The sequence below is a fragment of the Bufo gargarizans genome, chromosome 1, assembly GCF_014858855.1.
Source record: "Bufo gargarizans isolate SCDJY-AF-19 chromosome 1, ASM1485885v1, whole genome shotgun sequence".
Lineage (NCBI taxonomy): Eukaryota > Metazoa > Chordata > Amphibia > Anura > Bufonidae > Bufo > Bufo gargarizans.
In genome coordinates, this window is record NC_058080.1 from 742509267 (window position 1) to 742537265 (window position 27999).

Genomic DNA, 27999 nt, shown 5'->3' on the forward strand with positions numbered 1-27999 from the left:
GGGGGAGGATCAATGGAAAGCAGTACTTGCACTGACACCTCAGTTATCACTGTGTGAAGGCCAGTGTATATCACAATTATTTATATCAGACGCCATCCTTTCTGTCCAGGATCGGGGTTAGGAGCGATGCCTCGTGCCCTAGATGTGGGGAGAGTCCTGCATCCCTAATGCACAAGTTGTGGGAGCGTGGGGAGCTTAGAACTTATTGGACCTGCATATATGAGACTAGATTAGGAAGGGAAATTATGGTGGAGGACCTGGAGTGAAGTCCCAAAAATAGCTTTTAAAGGGGTATTCCCATCATCAGTTTTCATACTTACCTTCATCCAGCGCGACGTTCACTTCCTGGATTCGGCTGGGCTTGATTGACGTCTTCTCCCGGCCGGGCTTGCGCAGAAGACTGAAGCCACACAATGTCCTGAACGTGCACACCGCCGCGCATGCACCATGGTAACTTGTCCCTGGCCTGTATAGTACCGTGCCGGCGTGCGCAGATTTAACAGTGATCATTGTGATGGGAATACCCCTTTAATGGTAAGAGTTGGGAATGGGCTTGTGCTTAGGGTGTCGGCTGCATCTTCCTCGGTGCCATCATACATTGTACCTGTGTTGGCGGCAGCGTGCCCGTCCTGTCACTGGAAAGGGGGGGGTGGGTGGTCGAGGGGAGGTTTATTCAATACTCTTTTGTACCACAGTTGAATGGGTATATCTCTGTATAACATGCCTGTATTATTGATAACTAGGGATGAGCGAACCTGAACTGTATAGTTCGGGTTCGTACCGAATTTTGGGGTGTCCTTGACACGGACCCGAACCCGGACATTTTCGTAAAAGTCCGGGTTCGGGTTCGGTGTTCGTCGCTTTCTTGGCGCTTTTGTGACGCTTTCTTGGCGCTTTTTGAAAGGCTGCAAAGCAGCCAATCAACAAGCGTCATACTACTTGCCCCAAGAGGCCGTCACAGCCATGCCTACTATTGGCATGGCTGTGATTGGCCAGAGCACCATGTGACCCAGCCTCTATTTAAGCTGGAGTCACATAGCGCCGCCCGTCACTCTGCTCTGATTAGCGTAGGGAGAGGTTGCGGCTGCGACAGTAGGGCGAGATTAGGCAGATTAACTCCTCCAAAGGACTTGATTATTGATCGATCTGCAGCTGTGGATCATTGAGCTGCTGATACTCAATTGCTCACTGTTTTTAGGCTGCCCAGACCGTTTGTCAGTCACTTTTTTCTGGGGTGATCGGCGGCCATTTTGTGTCTTGTGGTGCGCCAGCACAAGCTGCGACCAAGTGCATTTAACCCTCAATGGTGTGGTTGTTTTTTGGCTAAAGCCTACATCAGGGTGAAGCTGTCACACCAAGTGCATTTAACCAGCAATAGTCTGTTTATTTTTTGGCCATATACTACATCAGGGGCAAGCTGCGCCCGTCACCAAGTGCATTTAACCAGCAATAGTGTGGTTATTTTTTGGCCATATCCCAGTCTAATTCTGTCAGTAAATCCATACCGGTCACCCAGCGCCTAAATACTAGGCCTCAAATTTATATCCCGCTAAATCTGTCGTTACCGCTGTCCTGTTGTGGCTGGGAAAGTTATTTAGTGTCCGTCAAAGCACATTTTTTGTTCAGGGTTAAAATACAATTCCCAATTTAGCAATTTCATAATTTAGTGGTTTCTGCTGTATCAGAGCTATTTGAAATCTATCCCTAAAAGGGTATATAATATTCAAGGTGCACATAGGGTCATTAAGAATAACTTCACACACACGCTACTGTGCATTTCCAAGTCTAATTCTGTTAGTAAATCCATACCGGTCACCCAGCGCCTAAATACTAGGCCTCAAATTTATATCCCGCTGAATTTGAATACAATACATTGGGCCAAATAATATTTTTGTTGTGGTGAACCATAACAATGAGGAAAACATCTAGTAAGGGACGCGGACGTGGACATGGTCGTGGTGGTGTTAGTGGACCTTCTGGTGCTGGGAGAGGACGTGGCCGTTCTGCCACAGCCACACGTCCTAGTGTACCAACTACCTCAGGTCCCAGTAGCCGCCATAATTTACAGCGATATTTGGTGGGGCCCAATTCCGTTCTAAGGATGGTAAGGCCTGAGCAGGTACAGGCATTAGTCAATTGGGTGGCCGACAGTGGATCCAGCACGTTCACATTATCTCCCACCCAGTCTTCTGCAGAAAGCGCACAGATGGCGCCTGAAAACCAACCCCATCAGTCTGTCACATCACCCCCATGCATACCAGGGAAACTGTCTCAGCCTCAAGTTATGCAGCAGTCTCTTATGCTGTTTGAAGACTCCGCTGGCAGGGTTTCCCAAGGGCATCCACCTAGCCCTTCCCCAGTGGTGTAAGACATAGAATGCACTGACGCACAACCACTTATGTTTCCTGATGATGAGGACATGGGAATACCACCTCAGCATGTCTCTGATGATGACGAAACACAGGTGCCAACTGCTGTGTCTTTCTGCAGTGTGTAGACTGAACAGGAGGTCAGGGATCAAGACTGGGTGGAAGACGATGCAGGGGACGATGAGGTCCTAGACCCCACATGGAATGAAGGTCGTGCCACTGACTTTCACAGTTCGGAGGAAGAGGCAGTGGTGAGACCGAGCCAACAGCGTAGCAAAAGAGGGAGCAGTGGGCAAAAGCAGAACACCCGCCGCCAAGAGACTCCGCCTGCTACTGACCGCCGCCATCTGGGACCGAGCACCCCAAAGGCAGCTTCAAGGAGTTCCCTGGCATGGCACTTCTTCAAACAATGTGCTGACGACAAGACCCGAGTGGTTTGCACGCTGTGCCATCAGAGCCTGAAGCGAGGCATTAACGTTCTGAACCTGAGCACAACCTGCATGACCAGGCACCTGCATGCAAAGCATGAACTGCAGTGGAGTAAACACCTTAAAACCAAGGAAGTCACTCAGGCTCCCCCTGCTCCCTCTTCTGCTGCTGCCGCCTCGGCCTCTTCCTCTGCCTCTGGAGGAACGTTGGCACCTGCCGCCCAGCAAACAGGGGATGTACCACCAACACCACCTCCGTCACCAAGCGTCTCAACCATGTCACACGGCAGCGTTCAGCTCTCCATCTCACAAACATTTGAGAGAAAGCGTAAATTCCCACCTGGCCCTGAATGCCAGCATTTCTAAACTACTGGCCTATGAAATGCTGTCATTTAGGCTGGTGGACACAGACAGCTTCAAACAGCTCATGTCGCTTGCTGTCCCACAGTATGTTGTTCCCAGCCGCCACTACTTCTCCAAGAGAGCCGTGCCTTCCCTGCACAACCAAGTATCCGATAAAATCAAGTGTGCACTGCGCAACGCCATCTGTAGCAAGGTCCACCTAACCACAGATACGTGGACCAGTAAGCACGGCCAGGGACGCTATATCTCCCTAACTGCACACTGGGCAAATGTAGTGGCAGCTGGGCCCCAGGCGGAGAGCTGTTTAGCGCACGTCCTTCCGCCGCCAAGGATCGCAGGGCAACATTCTTTGCCTCCTGTTGCCACCTTCACCTTCTCGGCTTCCTCCTCCTCTTCTTCCACCTGCTCATCCAGTCAGCCACACACCTTCACCACCAACTTCAGCACAGCCCGGGGTAAACGTCAGCAGGCCATTCTGAAACTCATATGTTTGGGGGACAGGCCCCACACCGCACAGGAGTTGTGGCGGGGTATAGAACAACAGACCGACGAGTGGTTGCTGCCGGTGAGCCTCAAGCCCGGCCTGGTGGTGTGTGATAATGGGCGAAATCTCGTTGCAGCTCTGGGACTAGCCAATTTGACGCACATCCCTTGCTTGGCGCATGTGCTGAATTTGGTGGTGCAGAAGTTCATTCACAACTACCCCGACATGTCAGAGCTGCTGCATAAAGTGCGGGCCGTCTGTTCGCGCTTCCGGCGTTCACATCCTGCTGCTGCTCGCCTGTCTGCGCTACAGCGTAACTTCGGCCTTCCCGCTCACCGCCTCATATGCGACGTGCCCACCAGGTGGAACTCCACCTTGCACATGCTGGACAGACTGTGCGAGCAGCAGCAGGCCATAGTGGAGTTTCAGCTGCAGCACGCACGGGTCAGTCGCACTACAGAACACCACCACTTCACCACCAATGACTGGGCCTCCATGCGAGACCTGTGTGCCCTGTTGCGCTGTTTCGAGTACTCCACCAACATGGCCAGTGGCGATGACGCCGTTATCAGCGTTACAATACCACTTCTATGTCTCCTTGAGAAAACACTTAGGGCGATGATGGAAGAGGAGGTGGCCCAGGAGGAGGAGGAGGAGTAAGAGGGGTCATTTTTGATGAAGCATGGTCACAGCGGGGTGGCACCCAACGCAGCTCGGGTCCATCACTGGTGCGTGGCTGGGGGGAAAGGCAGGACAATGACGATACGCCTCCCACAGAGGACAGCTTGTCCTTACCCCTGGGCAGCCTGGCACACATGAGCGACTACATGCTGCAGTGCCTGCGCAACGACAGCAGAGTTGCCCACATTTTAACCTGTGCGGACTACTGGGTTGCCACCCTGCTGGATCCACGCTACAAAGACAATGTGCCCACCTTACTTCCTGCACTGGAGCATGATAGGAAGATGCGCGAGTACAAGCGCACGTTGGTAGACGCGCTACTGAGAGCATTCCCAAATGTCACAGGGGAACAAGTGGAAGCCCAAGGCCAAGGCAGAGGAGGAGCAAGAGGTCGCCAAGGCAGCTGTGTCACGGCCAGCTCCTCTGAGGGCAGGGTTAGCATGGCAGAGATGTGGAAAACTTTTGTCAACACGCCACAGCTAACTGCACCACCACCTGATACGCAACGTGTTAGCAGGAGGCAACATTTCACTAACATGGTGGAACAGTACGTGTGCACACCCCTCCACGTACTGACTGATGGTTCGGCCCCATTCAACTTCTGGGTCTCTAAATTGTCCACGTGGCCAGAGCTAGCCTTTTATGCCTTGGAGGTGCTGGCCTGCCCGGCGGCCAGCGTTTTGTCTGAACGTGTATTCAGCACGGCAGGGGGCGTCATTACAGACAAACGCAGCCGCCTGTCTACAGCCAATGTGGACAAGCTGACGTTCATAAAAATGAACCAGGCATGGATCCCACAGGACCTGTCCGTCCCTTGTCCAGATTAGACATTAACTACCTCCCCTTAACCATATATTATTGGACTCCAGGGCACTTCCTCATTCAATCCTATTTTTATTTTCATTTTACCATTATATTGCGAGGCTACCCAAAGTTGAATGAACCTCTCCTCTGTCTGGGTGCCGGGGCCTAAATATATGCCAATGGACTGTTCCAATGTTGGGTGACGTGAAGCCTGATTCTCTGCTATGACATGCAGACTAATTCTCTGCTGACATGAAGACAGATCCTCTGTTACGGGACCTCTCTCCTCTGCCTGGGTGCTGGGCCTAAATATCTGACAATGGACTGTTGCAGTGGTGGCTGACGTGAAGCCTCATTCTCTGCTATGACATGCAGACTAATTCTCTGCTGACATGAAGCCAGATCGTCTGTTACGGGACCTCTCTCCTCTGCCTGGGTGCTGGGCCTAAATATATGCCAATGGACTGTTGCAGTGGTGGCTGACGTGAAGCCTGATTCTCTGCTATGACATGAAGACTAATTCTCTGCTGACATGAAGCCAGATTGTCTGTTAAGGGACCTCTCTCCTCTGCCTGGGTGCTGGGCCTAAATTTATGAAAATGGACTCTTACAGTGCTGGGTGACGTGAAGCCTGATTTTCTGCTATGACATGCAGACTGATTCTCTGCTGACATGAAGCCAGATCCTCTGTTACGGGACCTCTCTCCTCTGCCTGTGTGTGTGCTGGGCCTAAATATATGCCATTGGACTGTTGCAGTGGTGGCTGACGTGAAGCCTCATTCTCTGCTATGACATGCAGACTAATTCTCTGCTGACATGAAGCCAGATCCTCTGTTACGGGACCTCTCTCCTCTGCCTGTGTGTGTGCTGGGCCTAAATATATGCCAATGGACTATTGCAGTGGTGGCTGACGTGAAGCCTCATTCTCTGCTATGACATACAGACTAATTCTCTGCTGAAATGAAGCCAGATTGTCTGTTACGGGACCTCTCTTCTCTGCCTGGGTGCTGGGCCTAAATATATGCCAATGGACTGTTGCAGTGGTGGCTGACGTGAAGCCTGATTCTCTGCTATGACATGCAGACTAATTCTCTGCTGACATGAAGCCAGATTGTCTGTTACGGGACCTCTCTCCTCTGCCTGGGTGCTGGGCCTAAATATATGCCAATGGACTGTTGCAGTGGTGGCTGACGTGAAGCCTAATTCTCTGCTATGACATGCAGACTAATTCTCTGCTGACATGAAGCCAGATTGTCTGTTACGGGACCTCTCTCCTCTGCCTGGGTGCTGGGCCTAAATTTATGAAAATGGACTCTTACAGTGGTGGGTGACGTGAAGCCTGATTCTCTGCTATGATATGAAGACTGATTCTCTGCTGACATGAAGCCAGATTGTCTGTTAAGGGACCTCTCTCCTCTGCCTGGGTGCTGGGCCTAAATTTATGAAAATGGACTCTTACAGTGCTGGGTGACGTGAAGCCTGATTTTCTGCTATGACATGAAGACTGATTCTCTGCTGACATGAAGCCAGATCCTCTGTTACGGGACCTCTCTCCTCTGCCTGTGTGCTGGGCCTAAATATATGCCAATGGACTGTTGCAGTGGTGTCTGACGTGAAGCCTCATTCTCTGCTATGACATGCAGACTAATTCTCTGCTGACATGAAGCCAGATCCTCTGTTACGGGACCTCTCTCCTCTGCCTGGGTGCTGGGCCTAAATATATGCCAATGGACTGTTGCAGTGGTGGCTGATGTGAAGCCTGATTCTCTGCTATGACATGCAGACTGATTCTCTGCTGACATGAAGCCAGATTGTCTGTTACGGGACCTCTCTCCTCTGCCTGTGTGCTGGGCCTAAATATATGCCAATGGACTGTTGCACTGGTGGCTGACGTGAAGCCTGATTCTCTGCTATGATATGAAGACTGATTCTCTGCTGACATGAAGCCAGATTCTCTGTTACGGGACCTCTCTCCTCTGCCTGGGTGCCGGGGCCTAAATATCTGAGAATGGACTGTTCCAGTGGTGGGTGACGGGAAGCCAGATTCTCTGCTATGGGACCTCTCTCCAATTGATTTTGGTTAATTTTTATTTATTAAATTTTTATTTTTATTCATTTCCCTATCCACATTTGTTTGCAGGGGATTTACCTACATGTTGCTGCCTTTTGCAGCCCTCTAGCCCTTTCCTGGGCTGTTTTACAGCCGTTTTAGTGCCGAAAAGTTCGGGTCCCCATTGACTTCGGGTTCGGGACGAAGTTCGGATCGGGTTCGGATCCCGAACATTTCCGGGAAGTTCGGCCGAACTTCTCGAACCCGAACATCCAGGTGTTTGCTCAATTCTATTGATAACTAGTTGCCGTTTATGAAAATATCTTAATATCTGTCTGAATGATGAACCGGACTGTGTCTACCCAAGTCTATATCTCATGAAGGATTTCTATTTTCTTTTTCATATTTGTAATTTGGAAAAAATGTTAATGAAAACGATCTGTTTAAAAAAAAAAAAAGAAAGCATACTCGCTGTCTGACTGTCACATATTTTTCTTTTTTTTTCAAGGAAAGAAGTGAGAAGATGAGCGCTTGTCCATCTAATCACCTCTCTGTGCCATATTAGGCCGTTTATTGATGCCCTGACCGAGACATTTACCAGTATCTGAATCACAGCGTCAAATAAGTCACAGCAAACACTTGAGCCCCAAACACCCAAACAACATAAAGCTTTTCCATTTTTCTCTGTCCCTCCAGTCCATGTCCTATCTGTACCATACAATATGCAGACAGCTTCTCTAGCGATACCCGGTACACGCTACCGTAATAGTGATAACGATGATATCTAGAGAGGAATCTAATATATTTTACCACAGTGAATGCCGTAAAAGTAAATCAAAGAAAATACAATAATGTAAACATTTTTTTTTTTTTATCTTCCCCCTAAAAATAAAATAATAAAAGTTATTCCATACACTATATGTGCCCCTAATGGTTTTTAAAAAAAAAAAAAAACACTACCACGCGTCCTGCAAAATTGAAGGTCTCATATAGATAAATTGAAGAAAACATAAAGTCATGACTGAAGGAACAAAGAGGGGAAAAATTTTACTGGTTCTTAAGGATAAAATTAGTCATTTCACTAAGGCCCCTTTCACACGGGCGAGTTTTCCGTGCGGGTGCGATGCGTGCGGTGAACGTATTGCACCCGCACTGAATCCGGACCCATTCATTTCTATGGGGCTGTGCACATGAGCGGTGATTTTCACACATCACTTGTGCGTTGAGTGAAAATCGCAGCATGCTCTATATTGTCCGATTTTCACGCAACGCAGGCCCCATAGAAGTGAATGGGGTGCATGAAAATCGCATAGTATCCGCAAGCAAGTACGGATGCGGTGCGATGTGCACGCACGGTTGCTAGGAGACGATCGGGATGGAGACCCGATCATTATTATTTTCCCTTATAACATGGTTATAAGGGAAAATAATAGCATTCTGAATACAGAATGCATAGTAAAACAGCGCTAGAGGGGTTAAAAAAAATAAAAAATAATTTAACTCACCTTAGTCCACTTGCTCGCGAAGCCCGGCATCTCCTTGTGTCTCCTCTGCGCTGAACAGGACCTGGGGTGAGCTGCTCCATTAAATAGAGGTTAAGGACCTTTGATGACGTCACTCCGGTCATCACATGGTCTTTTACCATGGTGAATCACCATGGTAAAAGATCATGTGACGTACCATGTGATGACCGGAGTGACGTCATCACAGGTCCTTAACCTCTATTTAATGCAGCAGCTCACCCCAGGTCCTGTTCATCAGCAGAGGAGACACAAGGAGATGACGGCTTCGCGAGCAAGTGGACTAAGGTGAGTTAAATATATATTTTATTTTTTAACCCCTCTAGCGCTGGTTTACTATGCATTCTGTATTCAGAATGCTATTATTTTCTCTTATAACCATGTTATAAGGGAAAATAATACAATCTTCAGAACATCAATCCCAAACATGCGCGATTTTTCTCACGCGAGTGCAACGCATGACAATGTTTTGCACTCGCGCGGGAAAATTGCGCATTTTCCCGCAACGCACCCGGCTCTTATCCGGGCAAAAAAACTGGTGCCCGTGTGAAAGAGGCCTAAGGGGTCAAAATGCATTTCAGTCACCTGAGTATATTTACTTCAAAACTAATTGCAAAATTTGCAATTTAACCAGTGACATTTTAGGGAGAGTTTTTTTTCAGTTTTAATGTGTGTGTTACATGAATATTGTCATCTCAGAACTTTCTAGAATATCGTAACAAACCGCCTGCGGCAGGTTTGCCGTGCTGCGGCTGGATCTCTGGCCGGTCCCCATTATAGTGAATGGGGCCGGGGCGGACCTCTGGCAGCACACGAGTGAAAACATTAGTACAGATCAGACTGTTCCTCTGCTGGACAAGCCTAACGCGAGTGTGAAAAAAGCCTTAGCTGGAAGTTACAAACAAGTGGTCTCAAGAAAGTTACTATAGCAGACAGCACTTGAGGGAAACTTTAATAAGCAGAAAATATATTTTTTTTAACACGCCACACAGGAGGGTTAGTCTGTAGGAGCAATGAAGGTCACAGCGCTAGGAGAAAGTATAATACGAGCCAAGAAGACAATGTCTGTCAGTGACAATGGTGACGCTGTCGTGGAGCAAATAGAAGACTTTATTTTATCTGTAAATACTGTTTGGATGAAGATGAAATATTAATATGTCCACATACGTTATAAAACTATTACATGGAGCGTCGTTACTTCTCCCTCATGTCACTCTGGAATCTCCCACAGTGGGGGTGGAGGTGTGAATACAGTGATAAGAAGCAACGTTCATGGGGACAGTTCATCCTCACTGTTCTTGAAGTAATACTTTTCTTCCACAGATCACAGTTATATAATTTTGTTTTCTGGGAGGCGGGAAAATGTCATCAAAACCAAACCGTCCTATTGGCTATTTGAGATCCACTAATAACGACATATGCTAAATATGGGAAAATAGTTTCTCTCCTGTGTGAATTTTATCGTGTGTATTGAGAAGTGATTTTCGTGTAAAACATTTCCCACATTCTGAACATGAATACGGCTTCTCTCCTGTATGAGTTCTCTCATGTGTAACAAAATTTGATTTATATCTAAAACTCTTCCCACATTCTGAACATGAATACGGCTTCTCTCCTGTATGAGTTCTCTCATGTGTAACAAAATTTGATTTATATGTAAAACTCTTCCCACATTCTGAACAAGAATATGGCTTCTCTCCTTTGTGAAATTTTTGATGTGCAACAAGATTTGATTTCCGTGTAAAACATTTCCCACATTCTGAACATGAATACGGCTTTTCTCCTGTGTGAATTCTCTCATGTGTAACAAGATCAGACTTTTGTGTAAAACATTTCCCACATTCTGAACATGAATATGGCTGCTCTCCTGTGTGAATTCTCTCATGTTTAACAAGAATTGATTTCCGTGTAAAACATTTCCCACATTCTGAACAAGAATATGGCTTCTCTCCTTTGTGAAATTTCTGATGTGCAACAAGATTTGATTTCCGTGTAAAACATTTCCCACATTCTGAACATGAATACGGCTTTTCTCCTGTGTGAATTCTCTCATGTCTAACAAGACTCGATTTATCTATGAAGCACTTCCCACATTCTGAACATGAATATGGTTTCTCCCCTGTGTGACGTCTCTCATGTATAATAAGATGTGATTTTTCTGTGAAGCACTTCCCACATTCTGAGCAGGAGTATGGATTCTCTTGTGTGTGAATTATTCTGTGTGTAGAAAGACCCGAGATTTCTGTCAACTCTTTACCACGGTGAAATCTTTCACCCCCTTTCTGACTTGTACTTGCGGTAACAATCTGTGATTGATCAGGAGAAGGTTCCTCATAAGTAGGAGGATTATATGACAGATCTGTACTGTGTAGTCCTGGATGTACATTAAGGGTAATGAGGTTTTCCCCTGAAGAGCGCTGCAGGATATCTTCATCTAGTGGTAACATGACATTTTCAGTATTTTTACTGTGATTTTCTGTTAAGGTAAAAATGTAAATTTGTGTTATTTTTGCCAAACTAAAGAGTATACAAACTTATAACTTTTACATTAGGCTGGGAGTTGATCCTGCAGGAAGACATTTTGAATCCAGTTCTGGCTTTTGCAAAAAATAAATAAAAAATGCACCAAAAACTGCATGTGTGATTCCAGCCTTAGAAAGCTTTTTACAACTTCATAACAAAGTTCAACCTTCTGATTTACACCCAACCATGACTTTTATTACATACAGTAAATCACAACTTAACAAAACGTAAAAATTTGAAAAGCCCGACCATGTCTGGCAGCCGACCCTGCACTCCACCAGCACAGTGTGCCATTCAACACCAACTGGACATCATTTTAACTCAAAAGGAGCATCTTGGTTTGGGGTTGGTGAATGGAGCATTGTGGTTTGTAGCTGCACATGATGACTCTTACCTTGTGATATAAGAGGCTGGTGCTCCTCCATTACATGTCACTGCACACACGTGTATACACTGCACATGACGGCTCTTACCTTGTGATATAAGAGGCTGGTGCTCCTCCATTACATGTCACTGCACACACGTGTATACACTGCACATGACGGCTCTTACCTTGTGATATAAGAGGCTGGTGCTCCTCCATTACATGTCACTGCACACACGTGTATACAATGCACATGACAGCTCTTACCCTGTGATATAAGAGGCTGGTGCTCCTCCATTACATGTCACTGCACACACATGTATACACTGCACATGACGGCTCTTACCCTGTGATATAAGAGGCTGGTGCTCCTCCATTACATGTCACTGCACACACGTGTACACACTGCACATGACGGCTCTTACCCTGTGATATAAGAGGCTGGTGCTCCTCCATTACATGTCACTGCACACACGTGTATACACTGCACATGACGGCTCTTACCTTGTGATATACGAGGCTGGTGTTCCTCCATTACATGTCACTGCACACACGTGTATACACTGCACATGACGGCTCTTACCCTGTGATATAAGAGGCTGGTGCTCCTCCATTACATGTCACTGCACACACGTGTATACACTGCACATGACGGCTCTTACCTTGTGATATAAGAGGCTGGTGCTCCTCCATCATGGCCTCCTTGTACAGGTCCTTGTGTCCTTCTATATACTCCCACTCCTCCATGGAGAAATAGACAGTGACATCCTGACACCTTATAGGAACCTGACAACACAATGACACCGTCATCACCCAGACCCCTCCAGTGCTGTTACTGGAGAATTTCCCAGCATTCCCAGCAGTGTCACCTCTCCAGTCAGCAGCTCCATCATCTTGTGGATGAGCTCTAGGATCTTCTGCTCATGTATCAGGGGGTGAGGGGGAGGCTCTGTGATGGGGTGAGGGGTCCTGCTCCGCCCTCCTGACTCCTGGAGATGGATGATGGGAGTCACACTGTCCCCCGATGTCTTCTTCACTATTGTGTACTCCTGTGGATGGAGAGAGACACTTAGGGAATAAACCCTTCAGGGGCCATGTGCTCTCCTCCGGCCCTTCTGGGTACAACGTGCCTACTTACCTCCTCATGGCTCCTACAACATGACTATTGGTCACTGGTCACATGACACATCACTCACCATATTGGGGGCTGATCTTCAGGTTCTCCATCACTTGGAAGGTCTGGAGGCCGTTCTCCAGGACCCTGGACTCTTCCTATCACTTCCTATGATGGATTCTCCTCCCCGATGTCTGACTTGTTACAGAATACAATACAGAGGAGAGAAATCTAGAAAAGTTTACCTCTCCGCTCAGCAGGGAGATGATCTCCAAGGTGAGGTCTAATATTCTGCTGATCTCCTTCCTGTCCATCCTTGGTGGTCATTCAGGAGAAGGCTCGTATTGCTGGTTTTCTTCATGAAAAAATAAAGGAATAAAGGTTAAATAAATGGAGGAGAAGGGGGCATTGATATTACTGGGGAGCACTAATGGGGCATTATTAATTCAGCGGAGCACTAATGGAGGCATTGATTGATATAATTGGGGTCCACTATTATTGGGGGCATCATTAATACTGGGGCCTCTAATGGGGCATTATTAATTTTGGGGGGCTCTAACTGAGGCATTACTAGTACTGGAGGGCACTAATGAGGGCATTATTAATACTGGGGGGCAATAATGGAGTCATTAATATTACTGGGGGCAATAATGGAGGAATTAAAGGAAATCTGTCACATGAATTATTATCACTATTAAAGTAAAACTACTGCCATGTAGAAGATGACACCTCTTTCCCTGAAGTACCTTTCATTTTGCGTGTCTCTTGTTTCTATCTTGCGAAAATCATCTTTGTATGATATGCAAATAAGGCAGTAAGGTGCCCAGAGGGGCGTTATTTTCTTTCAACGGTGCCCAGGAACGCCCCCATCCAGTGCCCAGGCCCGCCCTCCTGCAGAGCCCAAGCACACCTGGGCTGAAAGTCCACGCCTCCATCAGCGCAGTTGTTACTGCCCCCCCCCTTCGCTACGTCACTGATGCGAGATAGCGCCGCTTTTACTTGCCTTCAGCTACGAGGAGAAATCTTGCGCAGGCGCACGCCCAGTGACACATTGAGGCTGATGCCCTCAGTTAAACATGAAGTGCGCAGGCGCAGGCAGTCTTTGGTACTTCGCCAACACGAGATTTCTCTGCAATAGTTTTACTTTAATAGTGATAATCCATGTGACAGGCATTAATATTACTGGGAGACACTAATGCGGGCATTAATATTACTGGGGAGCACTAATGGAGGCATTATTAATAACGGGGAGCACTAATGGAGGCACTAATATTACTGGAGGGACTAATGGAGGCATTAATATTACTGGGGGCACTAATGCGGGCATTATTAATAACGGGGAGCACTAATGGAGGCACTAATTACTGGGAGCATTAATATTACTGGGGGCATTATTATTACTGGGGGGCACTAATGGGGGCATTAATATTACTGGGGGCATTATTATTACTGGGGGGCACTAATGGGGGCATTAATATTACTGGAGGCACTAATGGGGGCATTAATATTACTGGGGGCACTAATGGAGGCATTAATATTACTGGGGGGCACTAATAGGGGTATTATTAATAATAGGGAGCACTAATGGGGGCATCAGTCCCTTAAGGACCCGTGCCATCCATGTACGGCGCTGGTTTCCGTGACTTAACCACTTCAGCCCCGCTAGCTGAAACCCCCTTCATGACCAGAGCACTTTTTACACTTCGGCACTACACTACTTTCACCGTTTATCGCTCGGTCATGCAACTTACCACCCAAATGAATTTTACCTCCTTTTCTTCTCACTAATGGAGCTTTCATTTGGTGGTATTTTATTGCTGCTGACATTTTTACTTTTTTTGTTATTAATCAAAATGTAACGATTTTTTTGCAAAAAAATGAAATTTTTCACTTTCAGCTGTAAAATTTTGCAAAAAAAAACGACATCCATATATAAATTTTTCGCCAAATTTATTGTTCTACATGTCTTTGATAAAAAAAAATGTTTGGGCAAAAAAAAAAAATGGTTTGGGTAAAAGTTATAGCATTTACAAACTATGGTACAAAAATGTGAATTTCCGCTTTTTGAAGCAGCTCTGACTTTCTGAGCACCTGTCATGATTCCTGAGGTTCTACAATGCCCAGACAGTAGAAACACCCCACAAATGACCCAATTTCGGAAAGTAGACACCCTAAGGTATTCGCTGATGGGCATAGTGAGTTCATAGAATTTTTTATTTTTTGTCACAAGTTAGCGGAAAATGATGATGATTTTTTATTTATTTTTTTTCTTACAAAGTCTCATATTCCACTAACTTGCGACAAAAAATAAAAAATTCTAGGAACTCGCCATGCCCCTCACGGAATACCTTGGGGTGTCTTCTTTCCAAAATGGGGTCACTTGTGGGGTAGTTATACTGCCCTGGCAATTTAGGGGCCCAAATGTGTGAGAAGAACTTTGCAATCGAAATGTGTAAAAAATGACCGGTGAAATCCGAAAGGTGCACTTTGGAATATGTGCCCCTTTGCCCACCTTGGCTGCAAAAAAGTGTCACACATCTGGTATCTCCGTACTCAGGAGAAGTTGGGGAATGTGTTTTGGGGTGTCATTTTACATATACCCATGCTGGGTGAGAGAAATATCCTGGCAAAAGATAACTTTCCCCATTTTTTTATACAAAGTTGGCATTTGACCAAGATGTTTATCTCACCCAGCATGGGTATATGTAAAATGATACCCCAAAACACATTGCCCAACTTCTCCTGAGTACGGCGATACCAGGTGTGTCACACTTTTTTGCAGCCTAGATGCGCAAAGGTGCCCAAATTCCTTTTAGGAGGGCATTTTTAGACATTTGGATCCCAGACTTCTTCTCACGCTTTAGGGCCCCTAAAAAGCCAGGGCAGTATAAATACCCCACATGTGACCCCATTTTGGAAAGAAGACACCCCAAGGTATTCAATGAGGGGCATGGCGAGTTCATAGAATTTTTTTTTTTTTGCATAAGTTAGCGGAAATTGATTTATTTATTTTTTTTTCTCACAAAGTCTCCCTTTCCGCTAACTTAGGACAAAAATTTAAATCTTTCATGGACTCAATATGCCCCTCAGCGAATACCTTGGGGTGTCTTCTTTCCAAAATGGGGTCAGTTGTGGGGTGTTTGTACTGCCCTGGCATTTGAGGGTCTCCGCAATCATTACATGTATGGCCAGCATTAGGAGTTTCTGCTATTCTCCTTATATTGAGCATACAGGTAATGAGATTTTTTTTTCCGTTCAGCCTCTGGGCTGAAAGAAAAAAATGAACGGCACAGATTTCTTCATTCGCATCGATCAATGTGGATGAAAAAATCTCTGCCAAAAAAAAAAAAGGAGGGGAAAGGCGTCTGCCAGGACATAGGAGCTCCGCCCAACATCCATACCCACTTAGCTCGTATGCCCTGGCAAACCAGATTTCTCCATTCGCATCAATCGATGTGGATGAATAAATCATTGCCGGGATTTTTTTTTTTTTTTTTTTATATATATATATATATATATATATATACAAAGTGTTTGCCAAAGCATAGGAACGCCGCCTCCTCCTCAGCTCGTATGCCTCGGCAAACGTATCTGTCACTGCAGAGGAGAAAATCCCGTCTTGCAGCGCCGCATACACCGACTTTTGTGTAATCTGACAGCAGCGCAATGCTTCTGTCAGAATGCACATCAGTGCTGCAGCTGGTAGATCGGTTGGTCCACCTGGAAGGTAAAAAAAGAAAAAAAAAAAAAAAAGAAAAAACCAGGCCGCAACGCAATAATTTTATTAACTTTGCAACAGAACATGTAAACTTTAACTTTTTTAACTGAACATTTGCTTACTGGTGTTTTTTTTTTTTACCTTTATAGAACAAACCTCTCCTTCCCCATGGGACAATGTGCAAAGCGCAAATCGCCCAAAGATGTGGCGAAGTGCGTTATGCACTTTGTCCCAGGTGAAAGGAGACGTTTGCAGCAGCAGTGAGTGAATGGGCCCTAATAGCCCTGTGTGCCTGTCCTGGTGAGATGATCCCTATGCTAGGTGTACCTGTGTGTGGTACTTCCGGAAACACTCTCCAAAGCATAGGGCAGGGTGGTCAGGACAGTCAGGACAGAAATAGCGGGTGTCACGCCTTATTCCACTCCTGCTACAGACACGACATCTTTTTCGGGGTGACTGTTGGGTTGAGGTACCAGGAACTACATTGGGGAAATGTCGCTCGTGTAGACGGCTAACTACACTGGTGGTTGGGGCCACGGAACCTCCTGGATACAGGAGGTTCTCGATGATCTCTTCCTGAAATTTGAGGAAGGATCCAGTTCTCCCAGCCTTACTGTAGAGAACAAAACTATTGTACAGAGCCAATTGAATTAAATATACAGACACCTTCTTATACCAGCGTCTGGTTCTGCGGGAAACTAAATACGGAGACAACATCTGGTCATTGAAGTCCACCCCTCCCATGTGAAGGTTATAGTCGTGGACTGAGAGGGGCTTTTCAATGACACGGGTTGCTCGCTCAATTTGTATTGTCGTGTCTGCGTGAATGGAGAAGAGCATGTAAACGTCACGCTTGTCTCTCCATTTCACCACGAGCAGTTCTTCATTACACAGTGCGGCCCTCTGCCCCCTTGCAAGACGGGTGGTACCACAGGCGCCAATCCGTTCTAGAAACAAATGCCTAAAGAGGGCCACACTTGTGTAAAAATTGTCCACATAAAGATGGTACCCCTTGCCGAATAAGGGTGACACCAAGTCCCAAACTGTCTTCCCACTGCTCCCCAGGTAGTCAGGGCAACCGACCGGCTCCAGGGTCTGATCTTTTCCCTCATAGACACGAAATTTGTGGGTATAGCCTGTGGCCCTTTCACAGAGCTTATACAATTTGACCCCATACCGGGCGCGCTTGCTTGGGATGTATTGTTTGAAGCCAAGGCGCCCGGTAAAATGTATCAGGGACTCGTCTACGCAGATGTTTTGCTCTGGGGTATAAATATCTGCAAATTTCTGGTTGAAGTGGTCTATGAGGGGCCGAATTTTGTGGAGCCGGTCAAAAGCAGGGTGGCCCCTGGGACGGGAGGCGGTGTTGTCACTAAAGTGCAGGAACCGCAGGATGGCCTCAAAACGTGCCCTGGACATGGCAGCAGAGAACATGGGCATGTGATGAATCGGGTTCGTGGACCAATATGACCGCAATTCATGCTTTTTTGTCAGGCCCATGTTGAGGAGGAGGAGGCCCAGAAAAGTTTTAAGTTCGGAAACTTGGACTGGTTTCCACCGGAAAGGCTGGGCATAATAGCTTCCCGGGTTAGCGGTTATAAATTGTGTGGCATATCTGTTTGTTTCGGCCACAACTATGTCTAAAAGCTCCGCAGTCAAGAACAGCTCAAAAAATCCCAGGGCCGAACCGATCTGAGCCGTCTCAACCCGAACTCCAGACTGGGCAGTGAAAGGGAAAACTACAGGTGCGGCTGAAGTTGGGGACTGCCAATCAGGGTTTGCCAGCACCTCTGGGATTCTAGGGGCTCTACGGGCACGTCTTTGCGGTGGCTGCGACGGGGTCACTACTGCACGTGCCACCGTACCAGCTTCAACTGCCCTTCTGGTGCTCGCTACTTCACCAGGTTGTACGGCAGTGCTGGTACTAGGTCCAGGGAGGGCTGGGCTGCTGGTGTATGCCTCACCACGTAATCCGACAGCACCAGCCCCACTCTGCTGCTCTTGAAGCGGATCCTGCGCAACCTGCGGTCTAGCGACACGGGGCCGGGTACGCCTGGTGGTATCAGGGACCTCAGCCTCCTCGTCCGAACTTTGGGTCAGAGAGCCACTGCTTTCTACAGGTTCGTATTCTGACCCGCTGGATTCATCAGATGAGGGTTCCCACTCCTCATCCGACTGGGTCAGAAGCCTGTAGGCCTCTTCAGAGGAATACCCCCTGTTAGACATGTGGGCAACTAAATTTAGGGGTATTCCCTGAGACTACCCAAGAAAAAAAAAGCAAGCCTGTCTTACAAAGGGGAGGCTAGCGAAGTACCGGAGGCCGCTGCGGTTGATAAAAAATATCAAAACTGATTTTTTTATCGCCGCAGTGCGTGTGAAGTGAATGTGCAGTGATCAAAAAAAAAATCTTTTTTGGTCACTGCGGTGGGGCGGGCGTGGGCGAACGCACGTGTGGGCGAGCGATCAGGCCTGATCGGGCAAACACTGCATTTTGGGTGGAGGGCGAACTAAAGTGACACTAGTACTATTATAGATCTGACCGTGATCAGTTTTGATCACTTCCAGATACTATAAAAGTACAAATGCTGATTAGCGATACGCTAATCAGCGAATAACGGACTGCGGTGCGGTGGGCTGGGCGCTAACTGATCCCTAAACTACCTAACCGAGGGACATAAACTATACCTAAAACCTAACGGTCAATAACAGTGAAAAAAAAAGTGACAGTTTGCACTGATCACTTTTTTCTTTTCACTTGTGATTGACAGGGGCGATCAAAGGGGTGATCAAAGGGTTAATTGGGGTTCAGGGGGGTGATCTGGGGCTAGTGTGTGGTGTTTGGTGTACTCACTGTGAAGCCTGCTCCTCTGCTGGATCCAACCGACGAAAAGAACCAGCAGAGGAGCAGGCAGCCATATAACAGATCATATTTACTAATATGATCTGATATATGGCTCTGTGATTGGCTTTTTTAAAAATCAGCAACCTGCCAGCCGCGATCATTGGCTGGCAGGTTGCTGACGAAATGGTCCTGAACGAAATGCCGGCGCGAACTGCGCACGTCTCGCGAGATGACGCGTATATGCGTGACTGTGCGCAGCGCTGCCGCCTCCGGACCGCACATCTGCGTTAGGCGGTCCGGAGGTGGTTAAGGACCAGCGCCGTACATGTATGGAGCGCTGATCAGGCGGGTGCAGGAGCTGCGCCCGCCCGATCAGCGGCAGGGGTCCGGCAGTCACTGATAGCCGGACCCCTGCTGTATGCGCCGTCACCTCATCCCGCAAAAAATGAGCCCCTACCTAAGACAATTATCCAAAAAAAAGAAAACATGGCTCTCAGACTATGGAGACACTAAAACAGGATTTTTTTTGGGTTCAAAAATGCTATTATTGTGTAAAACTTTAATAAATAAAACAAAGTATACATATTAGATATCGCCGCGTCTGTAACAACCTGCTGTATACAAATATCACAACATGACCTAACCCGTCAGGTGAACACTGTAAAAATAAATAATAATTTAAAAAAGTGTCAAAAAAGCCATTTTTTGTCACCTTACATCACGAAAAGTGTAATAGCAAGCGATTAAAAAGTCATATGCACCCCAAAATAATGCCAATCAAACCGTCATCTCATCCCACAAAAATGGTACCCTACAGTACAATAAAAAAAAGACAATAAAAAAAAACTATGGCTCTCAGAATGTGGAGACACTGAAACATGAATTTTTGTTTGTTTCAAAAACGCTATTATTGTGTAAAACTGAAATAAATAAAAAAGTATACATATTAGGTATCGCCGCGTCCATAAGAACCTTCTCCATAAAAATATCACATGAACTAACCCCTCAGTTAAACACCGTAAAAAAAAAAAATTTAAACTGTGTAAAAATAAAATAGGATCGGACTGTTCGATTATGGGCCGGACGTTCCATAAAATGCGGAATGCACGCGGCTTTTTCGGTGTTTTATTTTTTTTGCGTGGTATAGAATGGCATCGAATCAAAATGTTGGTCTCATGAGAGCCCTAGTACAGAGAATAGTCCAAATAAGGGGGACGGATTCCCCTTGGGGAAAATTAGCTAAACATTGGTGTCAAATTACACCTTGTCTTAAGCCACGCCCCCCAGCCACGCCCCCTTTGGAAGCAGCTTAACTTATTTTTTGTTAGGAAGGGTGGCAACAGTACTACTACTACTACTCCATCATCCCGTCTCACACCGCCGCTGACTGCGTCTATGACTGTCTGTGACATCAGACATGTCCTGACTTAACCCTTTACATCACATTTCACATCGGCCACATAATAGGAATGACGAGGATGTGAGAATATAGATGATGGGAGTTATCCACTGACAGCGTCCTCCAGGCTCCTCCCCCACTAATGAGCCCTGGGCCACATACTCACCGGGCGGGGCCGGTCTCCATGGTAACCATAGGGCCCGGCCTGTGAGGAGGGATTCTGGAGAACACTGGACCTTTCTGTATAAAAGAAAGGATTTGCCCCATATATGAGAATTAGCAGCTGAAAACCTCATTCACACGGAGCAGATTCTCTCGTCCAGCAGCGAATGATGACAACCCCCACTATCCCCACTACTCCTCCCCCATCATACTAAGCTGAGGAGTGGAGAAGGATTCCTTGTGTGTGATGGAGGAGAATCTCCAGAGGTGACATGTCTGAGCTCTCCACCACACTGTCTCCTCACAGCTCATCTTACCTGCAGGCTGGAGGAATGGCTGATACCAGAGAGAACAAGAGCCCTGACTACCGACCAGGACCTGCCCAGTATCTGCTGCACTGCCAGAGCTGAAGGACCTGGGGTGACGTCACCGTCATGTGATCAGTGCGGGGGGCGGAGCTCAGGAGAGGAGAAGTGGTGGTGAAATACCTAGGGTGACGTCACTGTCATGTGATCAGTGCAGGGGGCGGGGCTCAGCAGTGGAGAGTGGGAAGGACATGTGATTAGTGCAGTGGGTGGTTCCCAGCAATGCAGAGAAGAGGTGGTGAAGGACCTGTGATCAGAGTAGGGGCGGAGTTTTGTAGTGCAAAGGAAAAAAGCTGAAGGACCTGTGAATATGTCATTATTGTGTGACCAGTGCAGGGGGCGGGGCTCTGTGTTGACTGGATGAGAGGACTGTAATGATGATCATGTGACATCAGAGGGCGGAGCTTTGCATGGAGAAGCTTTTCTCTTAGAGCCAAAACAATGCTGGGAGTTGTAGTTCTCTCCTCTGATATCCTATAATAACACCCTGGATATGCTGGGAGTTGTAGTTCTCTCCTCTAATGCTGTAGCTGTGGTGAATTCAGCCGACTTCTGGGACGTGTAGTTCAGTTTCGGGAGGAGAATGTTCTCCTTCCTGGTGCTGACCTCAAACCCGAGACAAAAGTCTTCTGCAGACATCTGAGTTCAGGGCGGCAGGATGGTTGGAAGCTTCCATCCCCTGATGACAGAGGTCGTCCGTTCCTCTTATGTAGACGACCTCCCACCCCGAGATCAGAGACCTTGTGCCGTCAGATGACAATGCTATGTGGGGGTTTCTGGCCTTTTCAGTAGAAGACATTGAGGAGACCACGATGGTGTGTAACGTCAGGTCTCATCTAGTCTGCAGCGGCATCAGATGCCCCAAAGAGGCGCTCACTAGGAACGGGCGGAGATTCCCCCAGAAGACTAGGGTAAGTAACGGGAATAGTGGCGGGATGTTTGGTCCACGCCGCTCTCACACTCCGCTCATTTATAACAAAATGGTGGACAAGACCAAACAACGAGCTACTTGTGCAAATGAGACGTGACTTTACGGCTCCAGAATTCAGGCTCCGGGGCTTCATAAATCACCCAGTTGTCTTTAACCACATAAGGACCAGGCCGTTTTTTGCAAATCTGACCAGTGTCACTTTATGTGGTAATATCTTTAAAACGCTTTTACTTATCCAGGCCGTTCTGAGACTGTTTTCTTGTCACATGTTGTACTTCATGACACTGGTAAAAGTGAGTCAAAATTTTTAATTTATAAAAAAGAATACCAAATTTACCCAAAAAAATAGCAAATTTGCAAATTTTAATTTCTCTACTTTTCTAATAGCTAGTAATACCTCCAAATATAATTACTTTACATTCCCCATATGTCTACTTCATGTTTGGATCATTTTGTGAATGCCATTTTATTTTTTGAGGACGTTAGAAGGCTTAGAGGTCCCCAAAATTCTGAAAATTTCCAAAACACACTTTTTAAGCACCAGTTCAGGTCTGAAGTCACTTTGTGAGGCTTACATAATAGAAACCACCCAAAAATGACCCCATTTAAGAAACTAAAACCTTCAAGGTATTCAAAACTGATTTAACAAACTTTGTTAACCCTTTAGTTGTTCCACAAGAATTAATGGAAAATTAAGAAGAAATTTCTGAATTTCACCTTTTTGGCAAATTTTACATTTTAATCAATTTTTACAGTAACAAAGCAAGGGTTAACAGCCGAACAAAACTCAATATTTATTGCCCTAATTCTTTAGTTTACAGAAAACCCCATATGTGGTCGTAAACCGCTGTACGGGCACACGGCAGGGCGCAGAAGGAAAGGAATGCCATACGGTTTTTGGAAGGCAGATTTTGCTGGACTGTTTTTTTGACACCATGTCCCATTTGAAGCCTCCCTGATGCACCCCTAGAGTAGAAACTCCAAAAAAGTGACCCCATTTTGGAAACTACGGGATAGGGTGGCAGTTTTGTTGGTACTAGTTTAGGGCACATATGATTTTTGTTTGCTCTATATTACACTTTTTGTGAGGCAAGGTAACAAGAAATAGCTGTTTTGGCACTGGTTTTATTTTTTGTTATTTACAGCGTTCATCTGACAGGTTAGATCATGTGGTATTTTTATAGAGCAGGTTGTTACGGACGTGATTATACCAAATATGACTATAGTGTCTCCATATTCTGAGAGCCATAGTTTTTTTAATGTTTTGAGCGATTGTCTTAGGTAGGGTCTCATTTTTGCGGGATTAGATGACAATTTGGTACTATTTTGGAGTGCATATGACTTTTTGATCGCTTGCTATTACACTTTTGTAATGTAAGGTGACAAAAAATGGCTTTTGACACCGTTTTTATATTTTTTTTTTTTACGGTGTTCACCTGAGGGGTTAGGTCATGTGATATATTTATAGAGCAGGTTGTTACGGACGTGACTATACCAAATATGTATACTTTTTATTTACTTAAGTTTTACACAATAATATTTTTGAAACAAAAAAAAGATGTTTTAGTGTCTCCCTATTCGGAGAGCCATATTTATTTATTTTGGGTTGTTGTCCTATGTAGGGGCTCATTTTTTGTGGAATGAGTTGATTGGTACTATTTTGCAGGGCTTATGCCTTTTTTATCGCTCAGTGTTGCACTTTGAGTGATGGGAGGTGACACAGTTTTTATTTAACTTTTTTGACAGTGTTCATCTGAGGGGTTAGGTCATGTGATATTTTTATAGATCCGGTCGATACGGACGCGGTGATACCTAATATGTATACTTTTCTTTTTTTCCCAATTTTTTTAAATTGTTTTTTACTTTATTTTGGAAAAAGGATGTTTTTTTTTTTTGTTTTTTTTTACTTGAAACTTTAAAAAAAATTGTAAAACTTTATTTCTTCAACTTTTTTTTTTCCACTTTATTTTTTTGTCCCACTCTGGGACTTCAACATTTGGGGGTCTGATCCCCTTTACAATGCATCACAATACTTCTATATTGTAAGTGTATTACACAGTGTAATGCAGGGGCTGGATCTCACAGGCTGTCACGGAAGGCAGCCATGATGCCTAAGGAAAGATCGGGCTGCCTTCCCTGCCATCGGATCCCCGTCACAGCAGCGTGGGGACCCGATGGCTGCTTCCTCTATGCACGGACATCGCACGTGCCACGGTCAGCGCTGACCACGGCACATCAAGGGTTAATACGCCAGCATCAGTGATTTCACCAATGCCGGTGCATGCAGCAGGGGTCCGGCTATCAGTGACTGCCGGAACCCCTGCCGCTGATTGGGCGGGCGCTTCTCCTGCACCTGCCTGATCATCGCGCCGTACATATACAGCGCTGGTCCTTAAGTCACCGACATCTGCGCCGTACATGTACGGCGCAGGTCCGTAAGGGGTTAAGGAAGTACTAATGCTGAGAGCTGGAGCACATACCATGCAGAAGGCATGTAAAAAAAACTGTTGATTATTGGCTGCAGCAGACGTCTTGAAGGATTCTCTCTAAGAAAAGAAACCGCATAATGGTGGTCTCTCTGGCAGGGTGGCGAGATATCCGACCCTCAATTTGATTTCGAAGGTTTGCCATAAGTGTCGGGAATTGCTGTCGATTCGGGGCTTTACTCAGGTCACTCCTCTATGGAGAAATCCTCAATTGCCTGAACTGTTTCGTCTGGAAGGATTCTCTCCATGGGAACGGAAGGGTGTGAGGTTTCTATACCAGCTGCAAAGAGAAGCTGTGCTTAAATCATTTGAGCAACTCAGGAATGGGTTTGCCCTCCCTCATACGGCCTCTTATCAATTTGTGCAATGAAGACACGCATTCCAAGCTCAGACAAGGTCTGTCGCTTACCTATACGACAGTCCCAGTGTTGCAACAAATTCTCACATGTGTCTCCTCAAGCGGACTAATATCATCCATATATAGGAACCTGTTTGTGAAATCTGTGAAGCAAGATTCTCTGGGGGTGAAACAAAAATGGGAGGGTGAGGTTGGCTTTATTTCAGAGGATAAATGGAAAGCAGTACTTGCACTGACACCTCAGTTATCACTGTGTGAAGGGTATATCAGATGCCATCCTTTCTGTTCAGGATCGGGGTTAGGAGCGATGCCTCGTGCCCTAGATGTGGGGAGAGTCCTGCATCCCTAATGCACAAGTTGTGGGAGCGTGGGGAGCTTAGAACTTATTGGACCTGTATTAAAGAAGCATATCAAGTTTCTGTTCCGCCTGGTCTGAGGGCATGTGTGTTGGGAATATTGGACATTAAAAACTGTAATTCACGTCTTGGGGTGCAGCGTCTGCTCTTCCAGGCCAGGCAACGAAGTGCTATATACCGGCTTGGACCTCAACCCCCATCTAGGGCAGAATTTTTGAACTGAAGAAGGGGGTATATATTAAAATGCCAAGTTTTCCAAAATTTGGGACAAGTGGTTATCATATAGGACTACTGTAATGTGATATGGCATATGAGTATCTGGGCTGTGTTGGGAGGAGTGGTTTCAGTGATACATAGAGTTCTGGATCATGCATATATGAGACTAGATTGGGAAGGGAGATTATGGTGGAGGACCTGGAGTGGAGTTCCGAAAATAGCTTTTAAAGGGGTATTCCCATCATCAGTTTTCATACTTACCTTCGTCCAGCGCGACGTTCACTTCCTGGATTCGGCCGGGCTTGATTGACGTCTTCTCCCGGCAGGGCCGCGCTTGCGCAGAAGACTGAAGTTTTTCTCCGGGCCCCGCACAATGTCCTGAACGCGCACGCCGCCGCGCATGCACTATGGTAACTTGTTCCTGGCCTGTATAGTACCGTGCCGGCGTGCGCAGATTTAACAGTGATCATTGTGATGGGAATACCCCTTTAATGGTAAGAGTTGGGAATGGGCTTGTGCTTAGGGTGTCGGCTGCATCTTCCTCGGTGCCATCATACATTGTACCTGTGTTGGCGGTAGCGTGCCCGTCCTGTCACTGGAAGGGGGGGTGGGTGGTCGAGGGGAGGTTTATTCAATACTCTTTTGTACCACAATTGAATGGGTATATCTCTGTATAACATGCCTGTATTATTGATAGCTGGTTGCCATTTATGAAAATATCTTAATATCTGTCTGAATGATGAACCGGACTGTGTCTACCCAAGTCTATATCTCATGAAGGATTTCTATTATCTTTTTCATATTTGTAATTTGGAAAAAATGTTAATGAAAATGATCTGTTTAAAAAGAAAAAAGAAAGCATACTCGCTGTCTGACTGTCACATATTTTTCTTTTTTTTTCAAGGAAAGAAGTGGGAAGATGAGCGCTTGTCCATCTAATCACCTCTCTGTGCCATATTAGGCCGTTTATTGATGCCCTGATCGAGACATTTACCACTATATGAATCACAGCGTCAAATAAGTCACAGCAAACACTTGAGCCCCAAACACCCAAACAACATAAAGCTTTTCCATTTTCTCTGTCCCTCCAGTCCATGTCCTATCTGTACCATACAATATGCAGACAGCTTCTCTAGCGATACCCGGTACACGCTACCGTAATAGTGATAACGATGAAATCTAGAGAGGAATCTAATATATTTTACCACAGTGAATGCCGTAAAAGTAAATCAAAGAAAATAAAAATGTTTACATTATTGTATCTTCCCCCTAAAAATAAAATAATAAAAGTTATTCCATACACTATATGTGCCCCTAATGGTTCTTAAAAAAAAAAAAAAACACTACCACGCGTCCTGCAAAATTGAAGGTCTCATATAGATAAATTGAAGAAAACATAAAGTCATGACTGAAGGAACAAAGAGGGGAAAAATTTTACTGGTTCTTAAGGATAAAATTAGTCATTTCACTAAGGCCCCTTTCACACGGGCGAGTTTTCCGTGCGGGTGCGATGCGTGCGGTGAACGTATTGCACCCGCACTGAATCCGGACCCATTCATTTCTATGGGGCTGTGCACATGAGCGGTGATTTTCACACATCACTTGTGCGTTGAGTGAAAATCGCAGCATGCTCTATATTGTCCGATTTTCACGCAACGCACAATTTTCATATTTGTAAATTGGAAAAAATGTTAAGGAAAATGAAAGCATACTCGCTGTCCGACTGTCACATTTCTTTTTTTCAAGGAAAGGAGTGAGAAGATGAGCGCTTGTCCATCCAATCACCTCTATGTGCCAAATTAGGCCGTTTATTGATGCCCTGACCGAGACATTTACCAGTATCTGAATCACAGCGTCAAATAAGTCACAGCAAACACTTGAGCCCCAAACACCCAAACAACATAAAGCTTTTCCATTTTTCTCTGTCCCTCCAGTCCATGTCCTATCTGTACCATACAATATGCAGACAGCTTCTCTAGCGATACCCGGTACACGCTACCGTAATAGTGATAACGATGATATCTAGAGAGGGATCTAATATATTTAACCACAGTAAATGCTGTAAAAGTAAATCAAACAAAATACAATAATGTAAAAATTGCAGTTGTTTTTATCTTCCCTCTAAAAATAAAATAATAAAAGTTATTCCATACACTATATGTACCCCTAATGGTTCTTAAAAAAAAAAAAACACTACCACGCGTCCTACAAAATTGAAAGTCTCATATAGATAAATTGAAGAAAACATAAAGTCATGACTGAAGGAACAAAGAGGGGAAAAATGTTACTGGTCCTGAAGGATAAAATTAGTCATGTCACTAAGGGGTTAAAATGCATTTCAGTCACCTGAGTATATTTACTTCAAAACTAATTCAAAAATTTGCAATTTAACCAGTGACATTTTAGGGAGGGTTTTTCCAGTTTTAATGTGTTTGTTACATGAATATTCTCATCTCAGACATTTCT

General features: G+C 45.7%; 1 protein-coding gene and 1 pseudogene across 1 annotated transcript in view; one reads left to right on the forward strand and one right to left on the reverse strand.

The window, feature by feature from the left end:
• LOC122924957 overlaps positions 1–21199 on the reverse strand; it is a 291897-nt pseudogene extending 270698 nt beyond the window's left edge.
• LOC122924959 (gastrula zinc finger protein XlCGF26.1-like) overlaps positions 1–27999 on the forward strand; it is a 125386-nt gene that overhangs the window by 73134 nt on the left and 24253 nt on the right. The gene's annotated exons all lie outside the window — the stretch shown is intronic.